This window comes from Schistocerca piceifrons, chromosome 1 (assembly GCF_021461385.2).
Source record: "Schistocerca piceifrons isolate TAMUIC-IGC-003096 chromosome 1, iqSchPice1.1, whole genome shotgun sequence".
Lineage (NCBI taxonomy): Eukaryota > Metazoa > Arthropoda > Insecta > Orthoptera > Acrididae > Schistocerca > Schistocerca piceifrons.
This window is the reverse complement of record NC_060138.1, coordinates 1,194,466,740-1,194,484,424: the sequence shown is the minus strand read 5'-3', so window position 1 is coordinate 1,194,484,424 and position 17,685 is coordinate 1,194,466,740.

The window sequence follows — 17,685 nt, the reverse complement described above, 5'->3', positions numbered from 1 at the left end:
ACTTGCCCGCGAAAGGCAAAGGTCCCGAGTTCGAGTCTCGGTCGGGCACACAGTTTTAATCTGCCAGGAAGTTTCATATCAGCGCACACTCCGCTGCAGAGTGAAAATCTCATTCTGGAAACATCCCCCAGGCTGTGGCTAAGCCATGTCTCCGCTATATCCTTTCTTTCAGGAGTGCTAGTTCTGCAAGGTTCGCAGGAGAGCTTCTGTAAAGTTTGGAAGGTAGGAGACGAGATACTGGCAGAAGTAAAGCTGTGGGTACCGGGCGTGAGTCGTGCTTCGGTAGCTCAGATGGTAGAGCACTTGCCCGCGAAAGGCAAAGGTCCCGAGTTCGAGTCTCGGTCGGACACAGTTTTAATCTGCCAGGAAGTTTCATATCAGCGCACACTCCGCTGCAGAGTGAAAATCTCATTCTGGAAACATCCCCCAGGCTGTGGCTAAGCCATGTCTCCGCTATATCCTTTCTTTCAGGAGTGCTAGTTCTGCAAGGTTCGCAGGAGAGCTTCTGTAAAGTTTGGAAGGTAGGAGACGAGATACTGGCAGAAGTAAAGCTGTGGGTACCGGGCGTGAGTCGTGCTTCGGTAGCTCAGATGGTAGAGCACTTGCCCGCGAAAGGCAAAGGTCCCGAGTTCGAGTCTCGGTCGGGCACACAGTTTTAATCTGCCAGGAAGTTTCATATCAGCGCACACTCCGCTGCAGAGTGAAAATCTCATTCTGGAAACATCCCCCAGGCTGTGGCTAAGCCATGTCTCCGCTATATCCTTTCTTTCAGGAGTGCTAGTTCTGCAAGGTTCGCAGGAGAGCTTCTGTAAAGTTTGGAAGGTAGGAGACGAGATACTGGCAGAAGTAAAGCTGTGGGTACCGGGCGTGAGTCGTGCTTCGGTAGCTCAGATGGTAGAGCACTTGCCCGCGAAAGGCAAAGGTCCCGAGTTCGAGTCTCGGTCGGGCACACAGTTTTAATCTGCCAGAAAGTTTCATATCAGCGCACACTCCGCTGCAGAGTGAAAATCTCATTCTGGAAACATCCCCCAGGCTGTGGCTAAGCCATGTCTCCGCTATATCCTTTCTTTCAGGAGTGCTAGTTCTGCAAGGTTGGCAGGAGAGCTTCTGTAAAGTTTGGAAGGTAGGAGACGAGATACTGGCAGAAGTAAAGCTGTGGGTACCGGGCGTGAGTCGTGCTTCGGTAGCTCAGATGGTAGAGCACTTGCCCGCGAAAGGCAAAGGTCCCGAGTTCGAGTCTCGGTCGGACACAGTTTTAATCTGCCAGGAAGTTTCATATCAGCGCACACTCCGCTGCAGAGTGAAAATCTCATTCTGGAAACATCCCCCAGGCTGTGGCTAAGCCATGTCTCCGCTATATCCTTTCTTTCAGGAGTGCTAGTTCTGCAAGGTTCGCAGGAGAGCTTCTGTAAAGTTTGGAAGGTAGGAGACGAGATACTGGCAGAAGTAAAGCTGTGGGTACCGGGCGTGAGTCGTGCTTCGGTAGCTCAGATGGTAGAGCACTTGCCCGCGAAAGGCAAAGGTCCCGAGTTCGAGTCTCGGTCGGGCACACAGTTTTAATCTGCCAGGAAGTTTCATATCAGCGCACACTCCGCTGCAGAGTGAAAATCTCATTCTGGAAACATCCCCCAGGCTGTGGCTAAGCCATGTCTCCACTATATCCTTTCTTTCAGGAGTGCTAGTTCTGCAAGGTTCGCAGGAGAGCTTCTGTAAAGTTTGGAAGGTAGGAGACGAGATACTGGCAGAAGTAAAGCTGTGGGTACCGGGCGTGAGTCGTGCTTCGGTAGCTCAGATGGTAGAGCACTTGCCCGCGAAAGGCGAAGGTCCCGAGTTCGAGTCTCGGTCGGGCACACAGTTTTAATCTGCCAGGAAGTTTCATATCAGCGCACACTCCGCTGCAGAGTGAAAATCTCATTCTGGAAACATCCCCCAGGCTGTGGCTAAGCCATGTCTCCGCTATATCCTTTCTTTCAGGAGTGCTAGTTCTGCAAGGTTCGCAGGAGAGCTTCTGTAAAGTTTGGAAGGTAGGAGACGAGATACTGGCAGAAGTAAAGCTGTGGGTACCGGGCGTGAGTCGTGCTTCGGTAGCTCAGATGGTAGAGCACTTGCCCGCGAAAGGCAAAGGTCCCGAGTTCGAGTCTCGGTCGGGCATACAGTTTTAATCTGCCAGAAAGTTTCATATCAGCGCACACTCCGCTGCAGAGTGAAAATCTCATTCTGGAAACATCCCCCAGGCTGTGGCTAAGCCATGTCTCCGCTATATCCTTTCTTTCAGGAGTGCTAGTTCTGCAAGGTTGGCAGGAGAGCTTCTGTAAAGTTTGGAAGGTAGGAGACGAGATACTGGCAGAAGTAAAGCTGTGGGTACCGGGCGTGAGTCGTGCTTCGGTAGCTCAGATGGTAGAGCACTTGCCCGCGAAAGGCAAAGGTCCCGAGTTCGAGTCTCGGTCGGACACAGTTTTAATCTGCCAGGAAGTTTCATATCAGCGCACACTCCGCTGCAGAGTGAAAATCTCATTCTGGAAACATCCCCCAGGCTGTGGCTAAGCCATGTCTCCGCTATATCCTTTCTTTCAGGAGTGCTAGTTCTGCAAGGTCCACAGGAGAGCTTCTAAAGTTTGGAAGGTAGGAGACAAGATACTGGCAGAAGTAAAGCTGTGGGTACCGGGCGCGAGTCGTGCTTCGGTAGCTCAGATGGTAGAGCACTTGCCCGCGAAAGGCAAAGGTCCCGAGTTCGAGTCTCGGTCGGACACAGTTTTAATCTGCCAGGAAGTTTCATATCAGCGCACACTCCGCTGCAGAGTGAAAATCTCATTCTGGAAACATCCCCCAGGCTGTGGCTAAGCCATGTCTCCGCTATATCCTTTCTTTCAGGAGTGCTAGTTCTGCAAGGTTGGCAGGAGAGCTTCTGTAAAGTTTGGAAGGTAGGAGACGAGATACTGGCAGAAGTAAAGCTGTGGGTACCGGGCGTGAGTCGTGCTTCGGTAGCTCAGATGGTAGAGCACTTGCCCGCGAAAGGCAAAGGTCCCGAGTTCGAGTCTCGGTCGGACACAGTTTTAATCTGCCAGGAAGTTTCATGTCAGCGCACACTCCGCTGCAGAGTGAAAATCTCATTCTGGAAACATCCCCCAGGCTGTGGCTAAGCCATGTCTCCGCTATATCCTTTCTTTCAGGAGTGCTAGTTCTGCAAGGTTCGCAGGAGAGCTTCTGTAAAGTTTGGAAGGTAGGAGACGAGATACTGGCAGAAGTAAAGCTGTGGGTACCGGGCGTGAGTCGTGCTTCGGTAGCTCAGATGGTAGAGCACTTGCCCGCGAAAGGCAAAGGTCCCGAGTTCGAGTCTCGGTCGGGCACACAGTTTTAATCTGCCAGGAAGTTTCATATCAGCGCACACTCCGCTGCAGAGTGAAAATCTCATTCTGGAAACATCCCCCAGGCTGTGGCTAAGCCATGTCTCCGCTATATCCTTTCTTTCAGGAGTGCTAGTTCTGCAAGGTTCGCAGGAGAGCTTCTGTAAAGTTTGGAAGGTAGGAGACGAGATACTGGCAGAAGTAAAGCTGTGGGTACCGGGCGTGAGTCGTGCTTCGGTAGCTCAGATGGTAGAGCACTTGCCCGCGAAAGGCGAAGGTCCCGAGTTCGAGTCTCGGTCGGGCACACAGTTTTAATCTGCCAGGAAGTTTCATATCAGCGCACACTCCGCTGCAGAGTGAAAATCTCATTCTGGAAACATCCCCCAGGCTGTGGCTAAGCCATGTCTCCGCTATATCCTTTCTTTCAGGAGTGCTAGTTCTGCAAGGTTCGCAGGAGAGCTTCTGTAAAGTTTGGAAGGTAGGAGACGAGATACTGGCAGAAGTAAAGCTGTGGGTACCGGGCGTGAGTCGTGCTTCGGTAGCTCAGATGGTAGAGCACTTGCCCGCGAAAGGCAAAGGTCCCGAGTTCGAGTCTCGGTCGGGCATACAGTTTTAATCTGCCAGAAAGTTTCATATCAGCGCACACTCCGCTGCAGAGTGAAAATCTCATTCTGGAAACATCCCCCAGGCTGTGGCTAAGCCATGTCTCCGCTATATCCTTTCTTTCAGGAGTGCTAGTTCTGCAAGGTTGGCAGGAGAGCTTCTGTAAAGTTTGGAAGGTAGGAGACGAGATACTGGCAGAAGTAAAGCTGTGGGTACCGGGCGTGAGTCGTGCTTCGGTAGCTCAGATGGTAGAGCACTTTCCCGCGAAAGGCAAAGGTCCCGAGTTCGAGTCTCGGTCGGACACAGTTTTAATCTGCCAGGAAGTTTCATATCAGCGCACACTCCGCTGCAGAGTGAAAATCTCATTCTGGAAACATCCCCCAGGCTGTGGCTAAGCCATGTCTCCGCTATATCCTTTCTTTCAGGAGTGCTAGTTCTGCAAGGTCCACAGGAGAGCTTCTAAAGTTTGGAAGGTAGGAGACAAGATACTGGCAGAAGTAAAGCTGTGGGTACCGGGCGCGAGTCGTGCTTCGGTAGCTCAGATGGTAGAGCACTTGCCCGCGAAAGGCAAAGGTCCCGAGTTCGAGTCTCGGTCGGACACAGTTTTAATCTGCCAGGAAGTTTCATATCAGCGCACACTCCGCTGCAGAGTGAAAATCTCATTCTGGAAACATCCCCCAGGCTGTGGCTAAGCCATGTCTCCGCTATATCCTTTCTTTCAGGAGTGCTAGTTCTGCAAGGTCCACAGGAGAGCTTCTAAAGTTTGGAAGGTAGGAGACAAGATACTGGCAGAAGTAAAGCTGTGGGTACCGGGCGCGAGTCGTGCTTCGGTAGCTCAGATGGTAGAGCACTTGCCCGCGAAAGGCAAAGGTCCCGAGTTCGAGTCTCGGTCGGGCACACAGTTTTAATCTGCCAGGAAGTTCCATAACTATACTGTCAACTTTCAACCTTACCTAGACAACTGGCTAGCATACGCGTCACTCTGTTGCCAGAGCCTACATTCTGAGAAAAATATAGAACTTGATAAACAGTGTGCTTCCGTTTCTATCACTGTTTGTGTTGTGTCCTGCCTACTCGTCGGAAATGGGGTGCCTAGGAAATCTGCTTTCTCGGATAGCTAGACAACAATTCAAGCATATCGTATTAATGAATTTTTATTACAGTAAGATAAATAACAGTACTTAACTTGGAGAATTTACAGTGGTGTGTCGCAAGCAATGGACGACAGGCAAAATAAGAACTCTCATAAGTATAGACAATGTTGTGGATTGGCAGGAGCTAACCCACGGGGTTTGGAGGAAGCCGAAAGGCACGCGTTTAAGCTCACGCAGACTGGCGTGAGGTCTGGAACAGGACAAGGTAGTTAGACTAGAAAAAAAGGATGTGACTGGTGGAATACTTGACTTTAATCCATTAATGTTGAACGTAGCTCTTGTCTGTACATTCTTTATAATATCAATAGCAACTGATAATGGCGCCTTGCTAGGTCGTAGCAAATGACGTAGCTGAAGGCTATGCTAACTATCGTCTCGGCAAATGAGAACGTATTTTGTCAGTGAACCATCGCTAGCAAAGTCGGTTGTACAACTGGGGCGAGTGCTAGGAAGTCTCTCTAGACCTTCCGTGTGGCGGCGCTCGGTCTGCAATCACTGATAGTGGCGACACGCGGGTCCGACGTATACTAACGGACCGCGGCCGATTTAAAGGCTACCACCTAGCAAGTGTGGTGTCTGGCGGTGACACCACAGACAATGCCTAGTACAAGTGAGATTATGCAGTTCCTAAGTCGCTGTTACCGAGCTCGTAGAACGGTTAGTGTTCAACTGGGCCGCGGCCAGGCGGGGCGGCGCTTATGTCGTCTTCGCCTAGAGGTCGCTGCTGTCGTCCTAGAGAGGGGTCTGTCAGCGTCCTATTGGCTGATGTCTTCTTCACAGCCATCTCTGCTCCTACGTTCTCGACCTGCGTGTCGGCGCTTGACGTTGCGCCGGAACAGTTCGCTTTAGAATATCCGAGCGCAACGATAAGCAAGAGTATCGCAGACTATTTGCGCTAGCGCTAGTTCGTACACTGTCCGGCAGAGGCGCTACCGCTGCCTTTAAATAGAAATGGCAACCTCCGTTCAGTTGAGGCTAGATATATGCGATCTTGGCAAATCATCGATACTCATTTCGATTTCATCATCTAACGTCTATGGATCGATTGCCGACAATAGTGGACACAAAAGCATCGACTTTAAATGATTAGTTTATAGAATGGCGTGAAAAGCAACATACAAATACGTGTAAAATCGTTTTTATCAATCGGTAAGTACAGTGATAATGTGTATTACTTGTTCCACAAGTTTTTGTGTATCGAATGTAAAAATAACATTCTGCGACCAGTCCCCCCTTCATTCTATCGTGTTGTTGACAGAGAGCATTTCGTCCTTCAGGTGGCTCTGAGCACTTTGGGACTTAACAGCTGAGGTCAGCAGTCCCTTAGAACTACTTAAACCTAACTAACCTAAGGACATCACACACATCCATGCCCGAGGCAGGATTCGAACCTGCGACCGTATCGGTCGCGCGGTTCCACACCGAAGCGCCTAGAACCGCTCGGCCACTCCGGCCGGCCTTTTCGTCCTTTTTAGAAGGTATGTGGCTATACATCTCATATATTTAAGTGCATTTCTTGTAGCATTATATAGATAGTAGTTACTTTGTGATTCTATAATTCTAATGGCTCTCGTTTAAGATCTAGACGGCGATATATCAGATAATAACAGAGGTTGTAGATCTATTCCAGTTTACAAATTATCCTTTTCTTGTGCACTTTTATAATGTTGACTTCAGAAACCAAACTTGAAAAAACTATGTTCCTCTTCAGTTTCTATCCACTAGTCTTTATTCACTGTATTTCGGATATTTTGACATTCTACGTACTAATTGTTCCGGTTACGTTAAACTTGCTTCTATCGGGCGCGAATATCACGACCACCTGCAAGATTTACAATATCTGCGGTTGTTAACATGGGTATAGCAATTATGATATTAATCACTTGGCGCAATGCAAAAATCTTTCGATCATAAAGAACACTGAATACTTCTTGAATTAGCTTGAGGTCTAGTTCGTTTCTCACTTCATCACGTACTACTACACTTCATCTGAATCATATTACAATACTTTTGGCAGCAGTAATAGCTCAGGCAGATTGTCTTTTCAGTAGATTTTTTGTTACCAAATTGAGTACGCGGGCAAAACACGATAAATGACTCATTCCAAATGCTTTTCTACTCCTCCATCTACTGTACTGATGTCATTACTAGACATGTTCAGAGAAATATTCGTTTAAATGACAACAAAAGGTATTAAGAGGTAACTAATATCCGAAGGTCGATATTATATCTTTAACGTCGATGTTGCGATGTTTCCAGTACCTTAGTATCGATATTGTAATATCGGTGTCTCAACTTCCAACAACGCTATTTTCTAAATACCGCTGGTTTTTTAACATCACTAGTTCCGGCTAATACTCAACATTAACCAAGAAATAATGATGTAACTGCATTCCGGGTGTTTCATTTGTAATTCAGTTCCCTAAGTAAGCTCTATAAAAACTTCAAATTCACTAAGAATGTTGCTGTATAAAATGAAAAATGCGAAATTCTAGTCATAAACTTTCTTAATCATTGAATTGCCTAAAAATGAGATTAATAGGAAGTGCAGAAAGGCTAAGCGGGAATGGGTGGAAGACAAATATAAGGCTTTAGAAGCATGGAAGAAATATACAGAGGGTCTGTTCAAGGTAGATGAACTTGAAGGCAATATTACACAAATGCTATACGACGTAGATGAAGATGATATACGATACTGCGAGAAGAATTTGACACAGAACTGAAAGACGAAGTCGAAACAAGACCCGTGGGTGTAGACGACATTCCGTCCGAACTACTGATAGCCTTGGGAGAGCCAGCCATGACAAAATTCTACCATCTGGTGTGCAAGATGCATGAGACGCGCAAAGTACCCTCAGACTTCAATAAGAATGCATAGCTCCACAGACAGCAACTCCTGACAGGTACGAAAAGGAAAGACAAAACTACGTCTATGGCATTTGTAGACTTAGAGGAAGCTTTTGACAATGTTGACTGGAATACTCTCTTTGAAACCCTGAAGGTATCAGGGGTAAAATACAGGGAGCGTAAGGTTATTTACAATTTTTATTGAATCCATACAACAGTTGTAAGAGATGAGGGCATGAAAGGGAAGAAGTGGTTAAGAAGGGAGTGAGACAAGGTTATGACCTATCCCCGATATTATTCACCCTGTACACTGATCGGGCAGTAACGGAAACCAAAGACAAATTTGGAGTAGGAATTAAAGTTCAGGGAGAAGAAATAAAAACTTTGAGGTTTGTGGATGACATCGTGATTCTGTTAGAGACAGCAAAGGACTTGGAAGAGTAGTTGAACAGAATGGACGGTGTTCAAATGGTTCAAATGGCTCTGAGCACTATGGGACTCAACTGCTGAGGTCATTAGTCCCCTAGAACTTAGAACTAGTTAAACCTAACTAACCTAAGGACATCACAAACATCCATGCCCGAGGCAGGATTCGAACCTGCGACCGTAGCGGTCTTGCGGTTCCAGACTGCAGCGCCTTTAACCGCACGGCCACTTCGGCCGGCAGAATGGACGGTGTCTGGAAAGGAGGATATAAAATGAATATCAACAAAAGCAAAACAAGGATATTCGAATGTAATCGAATTAAATCAGGTAATGCTAAGAGACTTAGATTAGGAAACGAGACTCAAAGAGGCAGATGAGTTTTGCTATTTGGGTAGAAAAAAAAAAAAAAAAAAAAAAAAAAAAAAAAAAAAAAAAAAACTGACTACGGTCGAAATAGAGAGGATATGAAATGAAGAATGGCAAGAAAAGCGTTTCTGAAGAAGAGAAATTTGTTAACGTCGAACGTAGGAAGTCTTTTCTGAAGGTATTTGTCAGGAAAGTAGGCATGTATGGAACTGAAACATGGACATAAATAGTTTAGGCAATAAGAGAATAGAAGCTTTTGAAATGTGTTGCTACAGATGAATGGTAAAGATCAGATGAGTAGATCACGTAACTATTGACGTGGTACTGAAGAGAATTGGGAAGACAAGAAATATACGGCACAAATTGACCGAAAGATTGATAAGACGCATTCTAAGACATCAATGGATCACGAATTTAGTATTGGGGGTAGGGGGAGAGAGGTGGGTAAAAATCGTAGGGGGAGACCAAGAGATGAATGCAGTAAGCAGATTCAAAAGGATGTAAGTTGCAGTAGTTACTGGGAGATGAAGAGGCTTGTACACAGTATAGAGTAGCACGGAGAGCTGCGTCTAACCAGTCTCTGGACAGCAGACCGCAATAACGGTAATCATTGAACGGGAAGGTGTGAACTATTCGGCAGATTTCATTCTCAGCTGGAAAAATTGAGTGATAAACTCGAAGCTGAAAGGTGTCCTTGTCGCACACACGTTCTACTCTGTGATGCAGTTTCTTGCAACAGTTGAAAACCTTTTCCTCATAAATATTTAGTGTTCCCTTTATTATTTATTTTCATTTTCTTATCAGTTTTCTACTCAGAATTCTGTAAAGTAAGAAATGACCACTTTGTCTGACAAATAAATAAAGTAAGTAAACAAAATATAAAAAGGTGTGTCGATTACTGCACGTGTGTCTGTTCGCACAGTCTTGATGGTGTGCGCAAGTGCTGCAGAACAGTACCTCGTAAGAGAGGTTTAACGCGAGAAAGACACTTGCCCCATTGACATGGCTCTACGACCACTAGAGACGAAACATTTGCAAAACACGCGCCCTTCCGAAACTCGCCGCAACAACTTGGCGAAAACTCCTGAGGACCATCCGGCGGGCAGTAACAGTTTCCGCGAGCGGCCGACAAGGGTAACTGCTCCCCGGCTATTCTAGGGGAGCGAAATCGCAGCGGATTTCATTAGGGAAACAAAGAGCGCTGCGAATGCGAGCGCGGACTGCTCGTCTGGCGATTCCCTGCCCCTACCCACACCCGAGTGCGGGGGCGGAGGCGGCTAAATGTCAGCCCAGACTGCGGTTAGGGCGCCCCGATGCCCCAGCCGCTACCTGCCGTCCGTAACCCGAGGAGCACAATAAGAATAGCTCGCGGGGTCGTTGTGGCTTGTTGCATACAGCGCGCCCTCCAAGGTTACTGCTGTGCGCGGAACAGCTGTGCGCGCACCGGAGGGATTCCAGGAGAAAGATAGGAGCAGAATGCGTGTCCGGCGGGGAGGGGGGACAACGTGCCTTCGTCGTCTCGAGGGGGCGATGAAAGGGAACGCAGTAGGTCGGGCAGAGGATAAACGGCGAGTGCGTTACTCAATGTTTTAACTGGTATATGCTAAAAATGACGAAATTCCCCCAGCTGTATTAAGGTGTTGGTTTTATTGGCAACTGGTTTCGATGTTGTTACAGCATCATCTTCAGGCCCTAAATACAACATACCATACATAAACAACCAATGCAACAACAATAATTTATGAGTTATTATGCAAAACAATTCTGTTACAACCATATTACATAATGGATAATTTTAATGAAACTAATTATGTTTTTGGTCATTTCTGTTAAAATGCCATCACTCTGGATATTAGCCATTTATGTGGTATCACTAAATACAAATGAAGCTGTATATGCACAATCGTTTTACTATAGGTTAGTATCAGTTATTAAAAAAAGGGAGTATAGGCGTGGAACATCGTAATCTTTTTTTTTTAAATAATGAACTATAAAAAGGAGAACATACGCATTGCCAATCAGACATATGTTAGGTAAACTTCATTGTTTACTAGTAGTGAACGGTGGGCAATGTCGACTAGAGTTTCGTTTTCAAAATTCTGTACTGTCGTCATACTAAAGTAACAGTGGAGTAATTTACTTAGACAACTTCGTTCCTATCACCACGAAGGAAATGGTAAGGGACCGAAAAAATGGTGTGAAACCCAGTAATACAAGGTAGTCAATAGTGTAAAATACATACTAATCAATTTAAAAAACTATTCATTCCAATTACTGACTAACTAACCTAAGGAAATCACTCACATCCATGCCCGAGGCAGGATTCGAACCTGAGACCGTAGCGGTCGCACGGTTCCAGACTAGCGCCTAGTACCGCTTGGCCACCGCGGCCGGCATGTAGGTTCTTTATCAAGTTTCACATGACTTTTTCATTGAATTGACTGCCAGTACAGTGCTCTGTGTAGCTTAACTTAACACGATGATGGACTCACTGCGTTCCCAATGCTTTCTGCGCGCACGAGAAGAGACTGTACATTAGAGTTGAGAAGGGACGAACAGAGAATGCTGCGGAAAATGGTGATTTGCTGAGAGCAGAGTTCGGATGCTCAGGTGAAATTCCCGGAAGTGGGCCAGGGGGTTGCAAAACATTGTCCAGCTTGTAACCTCCCCTCAAAAATTTAAATAAGTGTTAATTTGAAACGGAGCCAAGTGTAACCTCCCAACAAAAATAATGTTTAATAAAATGTGAAATGGTGCCAAGCGTAAACTCCCCACAAAAAATAAGGAATGAAAATTGACCATAAACCAACAACAATAATATTAATTAAACAATGAACCATGAACGACATGTAACCTCCTAACAGAAATAATAATATCTGGTAAATTTTATAAGCACAGCAGCGCTGAACTTCGACCCTGTATTCTGAATAACAAAAGCAAAATTCTTACCTCAATAAACTGCAACTATATCTGCTCTTATTTATCGACACAGCTTCGTGCAATGCTGGCGTATAATTTTTTTTCTTTTTTTTTTTTTTGATTCTTGAAAGGAATGCATAGGAAATATTCTTTAAATTGAAATGAATGCTTTTTCTTCAAAAGAGTGGAAAAATTCTTTAAATTGAAATGAATACTTTTCTTTAAAAGAGTTACTTTATAAAAAAATTATTATTGGGGCATTTTTTTGAACAAATTAGATTGCAATTAACATACATTATTAAATATGCGCAATGCTGCTTCTTTACCTTCTACAACAATACTCATCGTCCAGAGTACTGACCAGAGTCGCGAGCAGAGCACACAGCCGACGCATGCCGACTCCCTACTATCGTATCCGACTGACTGCTACTGCCGACTCGCGCAGACAAGCGCAGACTGAATTCTACAGTCGACTCGCGCAGACTAGCCACAAGCAACAACTAACAATAAACTACTCTCTGGTCAGAGATTCTGTCATGCCTCGCCCATCGCCGGCGAAGCATACACCTTAGAAGCTGTGCAATCTAGCCCAGCCTAATGTACACCTAGGGGCATAGAGTAAAGTGCTATCCTTGAGAGTTGTCGTTCATAATCTCAGATGCTCTCTGACGTGAGGCTAGTGGCATAGGCGCGGAAACATGCCAATGATTTACTAAAGTGTCACAAGCACAGAGCTTGAGCGGTCTTTTTTAAGTAGCGGGGGAGAGTTTTGCTATATGATTGCCGTCTGATTTTGGCGGGATCTTCTATGCTGGTGGGCAACCTCGGTACTGGGCTGCACTGCTCTGTATTTCCGCTATTGGCGAATGGCACTGTTTGGCGAGATGGAAGGGCAGGGCGTAAGAGAGAGCCAAAAATATAGCAGTCGTGGTACAGACAGAGTAAAGACGGCATCGACTCCCGGTCGAGACGTGATGGAGGCGGCATCTTCTTTGGGCTGAGATGTGGTTCTGACCACTGCAACTTCTGACTTGGGAGACGTCTAGGAAACCGTGGTGCATTTATAGCAACGAGTCCTCGTCTTCTCGAGAGAGCCCGCAAGACAGCGGTGTTCATCACGGCGGAAGGCGATTAAATTATTGTGAGCGTTCATGGCAGCATCTGCGAACGAGGCCATTCTCATTCCGCGCTTGGGGAATTATGTACGATCGCTTGTCTCAGGTTCAACGTACTTGTGTTGAATGTGTGAACCTTTGAGTCAGTCATCAAGTTTACAGGCACTGTTTTCCACCAGGAAATAGCGAGTTTTGAAACTGAATCTCAGACCGTCACCTTTTAGTTAACAGAGTGCAATTTCTCATGCAGTCGGCAACACTGCTGTTCATATAACCACTAATCAGAGCTTTTAATACAGATAGCATCAGTCAGTTGTTTGATTGTCTCCTGTTTATGAGTTGTGATTATTTATGTTTAAATGAGTAAATCAGAGTGTTTAAATGAAAGAATGTTTTTGCCTGACACATTAACGTATTGTGTAGATCTCCCACTTTCGGATGTATGCCTATAGCCCAAAAATATCGTGTTACCGATCAGAAGTCGTACAGATTTCATAATATAGGTCTTAAAAGAGTGCCCTACCCACATTTAGTTTTCTGGATTAGGGAAATTTTACACGAAGAGAAGATTCCACAGTTCATTCGTTAGCCAAAATTTTGTAAAAGAAGTGGAGTATTTTCCGGAGTGATATTAGTTATACGGTAAGGTTAATATCTAACAGATAGTTTGGAAACTAAATAATTTCTGTTTACTATTAAAATAACAACAGACACTAACCATTGAAATAAAGCAAGAAGAGGTTTCAAATGGTTCAAATGGCTCTAAGCACTATGGGACTTAACATCTGAGGTCATCAGTCCCCTAGAACTTAAATCTCCTTAAACGTAACTAACCTAAGGACAGCATACACATCCATGCCCGAGGCAGGATTCGAATCAGGCGACCGTACCAGTCACCCGGTTCCGGCCTGAAGCGCCTAGAACCGCTCGGTCACCGCGGCCGGCCAAGAAGAGGTTTCCAGGACCTATTTCTTGTCTTCTTTTTCAAAACCCAGCTTCGTAAGTGTGATCGTTTATGCACTCCAATGCAGTGGCGTTCGACTTGGAAATAGCCGGTTAGAATCCTAATAGTGAAGGTATTTAACTGTCAAAGGAGAAGGTGTGGTAGGCGTAAGGCTTCTGATCACCAGATATTGCGCCAATGTACTGGATAAATTTCCAAAACTCTCCACAGAGCTCCATAGAGTAAGTGCACGTTACGCTGTAGATGGTAATCTGTCCGTCATATGGGAACGTCAAACCCGAAGCGCCCCGCCAGACTATTCGACAGGAGTAGGCTCTGTCCCGGCACCCTCCTCCTTCTCTCATCAGTATATGATACAAATGAATCCAAGTATAAACTTAAGATATACGTGACGACATGCTTTATTGTAAACAAACGTAGGGATGTATGGGAGAATGTTGCAGAACTGCTATACTCCGTTGTAATCCATTCTTTTAGAATGAGCGCCGTTCATACAACTAAATATTCAGTTCGTTATGTCGAAGTCTAGACTGGCAATGGCAAGGAAATCGTTTCTGAAGAAGAGAAATTTGTTAGCATCGAGTATAGATTTAAGTGTCAGGAAGTCGTTTCTGAAAGTATTTCTATGGAGTGTAGCCATGTATGGAAGTGAAACATGGACGATAACCAGTTTGGACAAGAAGAGAATAGAAGCTTTCGAAATGTGGTGCTACAGAAAAATGCTGAAGATAAGGTGGGTAGATCACGTAACTAATGAGGAGGTATTGAATAGGATTGGGGAGAAGAGAAGTTTGTGGCACAACTTGACTAGAAGAAGGGATCGGTTGGTAGGACATGTTTTGAGGCATCAAGGGATCACCAATTTAGTATTGGAGGGCAGCATGGAGGGTAAAAATCGTAGAGGGAGACCAAGAGATGAATACACTAAGCAGATTCAGACGGATGTGGGTTGCAGTAGGTACTGGGAGATGAAGACGCTTGCACAGGATAGAGTAGCATGGAGAGCTGTATCAAACCAGTCTCAGGACTAAGACCACAACAACAACAACAACAACAACAACAAGTCGAAGTCGTCAGTTCATAACCCTCTACCATCTGCCGACGTTAGACATTAAACTTTCGGGATACTCTGTACGTAACAAACAGATGTTTTTTATACTGTCACGCACCTGGAACTGTTCCAGAAACACCGGCAGACACATCTTGTAACACTGAAACTATGTGTTACTTGTGCTCTTCGCTGGAAACAATTTTCTTTCCGTGGTTTATAATTAAATTTCGTAATAGAGCTCTTATTTTCTTCTTCTCCTTTTCGTGTTAGCCATTGGAGATCACGTTAATTCGGGGCATTTCCATTTCTTCTGGTTTTTACTCTCGTACAGTTTTCTTTCATTCACATACTTTGCAACGTTTTTCGCTCTTCTGTCCACAATGATTCCTCCCTGGGTTTGATTCTGTCCTGAAGTCCGCCCCCGGTAGCTGAGTGGTGCCAGCACGGCGTCTTCGGTGTAACAAAAAAACTGAGTAAAGGAATCAACGATCAACTTGTGACGCCCGTCCAGACCAAAAAAAGTGGTTAACATGACAGAATGTCGATCCTAACCGCCCGGATTCGATTTCCGGCTGTGTCGGAGATTTTCTCCGCTCGGGGACTGGGTGTTTTGTCCTAATCATCATCATTTCATCCCCATCGACGCGCAAGTCGCCGAAGTGGTGTCAAATCGAAAGACCTGCACCCGGCGAACGGTCTACCCGACGGGAGGCCCTAGTCACACGACATTTGCATGTTTGTTTTGTCCTGAAAAGTTATGACAACACGGATTTTTTTATTTGAAAGTCACCCTTCCGTAAATCTGTTTCCTAGATTCTCATTTCTTCCTGACCGCTTTGTACCTCCTAAACAACGGCCTTTGGTTCTCTTGTTCAGAAGAAACTGCTCCATCTGATTTGTCAACATTCTCTGATCGCGTCTAAGGACGTGTCCGAAGAAAATCGTTCCGGATTTTCTCCGTGCTTGTATATGGTTCTTGGTTCGCTCGTCTTCTAAATCAACAGTATCGTGGCCTTCGAGTGTCCAATACCCTCCGCAGAATTCTTCGTACCACATTTTCTAACCTCTTAAGTAATCCTTTTCTTACAATGCTCACTTTCTGCGAGGCGTAGAAGGCTACAGGGTGGATCGTTGTCTGGTAAAGTCTCAAGTCTCCATTGATAAAAGATTCTTCTAATTGTGATAGGCTCTGCTATCAAAATCACGCAGTTATGGTAGAATTTTTTTATGAAATTTTATTTCACTTGGCTGTACTATTCATATATGGTCAGTTCTTGATAATACAAAACTCAGTACATCAAACTTTTCGATGAATCGGACTACTTGTCGGGTCTCTAGGAAACGCTTGGATAAAACGAAGAAATTTTATGTGTGTCTAATAAATCTATTATTGTCGCGGCAGAGTGCCAAAAACACCTACAATTCGAAGTCAGCAACTATGCGACACTTGGTAAATGTTTCGTAACTCAATTCTTAGAATCACTCCTTTTTTTATCCGATGATGCATAACGTACTATAGTTCATACTTATGTTGTAAAAGTGACTTAAAGAAGCTCAAGTGACTCCCGCAAAACTTTCGGGACCCCCAGCATACCCACAGTCGACGATGCTGAAGCAAAAAACGGACTGTTGAAAAAATATCACACAGAGGGAGGAACCGTAGCTGTAAGTTTAGGCTCCGCGTCTTGAAGAATGATTACTGAAATAACTTAATCAACATAGAGGAAAAAACGTATGGTAACATAACTGGCCTGTTACATGTCACTACACGATCTTTATTCTGTCTGAAAATATCTGTGTTTTGTCAACTGTCCTGGTTGAATGGACATATGTAATGATTGTTGAAGACAAGTTACAATATTTTCTCTTCCGTGAAACAGCTCAGGCTAGTCATCACCATACCTGGGACGGCTGGTCTTTTGAGAACACAGGGGTGTTTCCCTAAGCTCCTCAAGGAGTTCGAAATTCTAAGAACTCACAGGATGCCTGTGACCATTCTTGTTTGTCGGCAGGACATGGTGCGCCCATCGAAGTCAGGAAGTTTGGTTGAGTGCCGAAAGTGTTCGGAAGCGTAACGAAACTGCTCACCCTGCAGGACACAGAAGTATGCGACTCTGCCATTTTGTGCTTCGATAGCATGAGGACCTTTCGTATTCTGGGAACTCCAGCAGCAGCTAACCTCTATAGCAGTCGATGTGCCAACCTTCAGACAACTAAGGGATACCCACTGGGCGCTATTCATAAATTTTAACAGTTTCTTCCCTTCGATTTGTGGGTTGTCAGACTGGTAACCGTGACAGACTCTTCCCCTGGTGACTTCGTGATCTGGAGCGAGATTGTGTGGTAGCAGCGGGACCGGAGAGCTGCCCGTGGAGCCACGAGTTTCGATTTTCGACCACCGAGACGCTGATCTGCAGCCATGGAGGAGTTCACTGTTTAATTAAGTGTCGCAGTTTCGCGGCAGCGCAGTCCTTTTACCTCTGGGCAACTCGCCAATTGCGTGTGCTTTAAATCGCAACTTGTGTTGCATTCGTATTAATTCTGAGTTGGATTTCATGTTCAGCAGTTTCCTTTAATTGAATTTGTGAGCTGGTCAGAAGCTACTGGAACGCCACGTGCACGTTCGCTAAGCAGTCTTCCTTGTTACTAGTTGCAATTGCTCGTAAATAATTTGGTTGTCTGGTTTGATTAATTTCTCAGCAGAACCAATTGCACAATTTCAGTGCAGTAATGTGTTCATTGTAAATTATAGTGTGTGTGTGTGTGTGTGTGTGTGTATAAGTACAATCTAACTTCTGTACCATTTCAGTGCAGTAATGTGTTCATTGTAAATAAGTGTTATAGTAGTTCTGTTACATATTACCTTATAAATAAAAAAACTTTTTTACTTTAAATT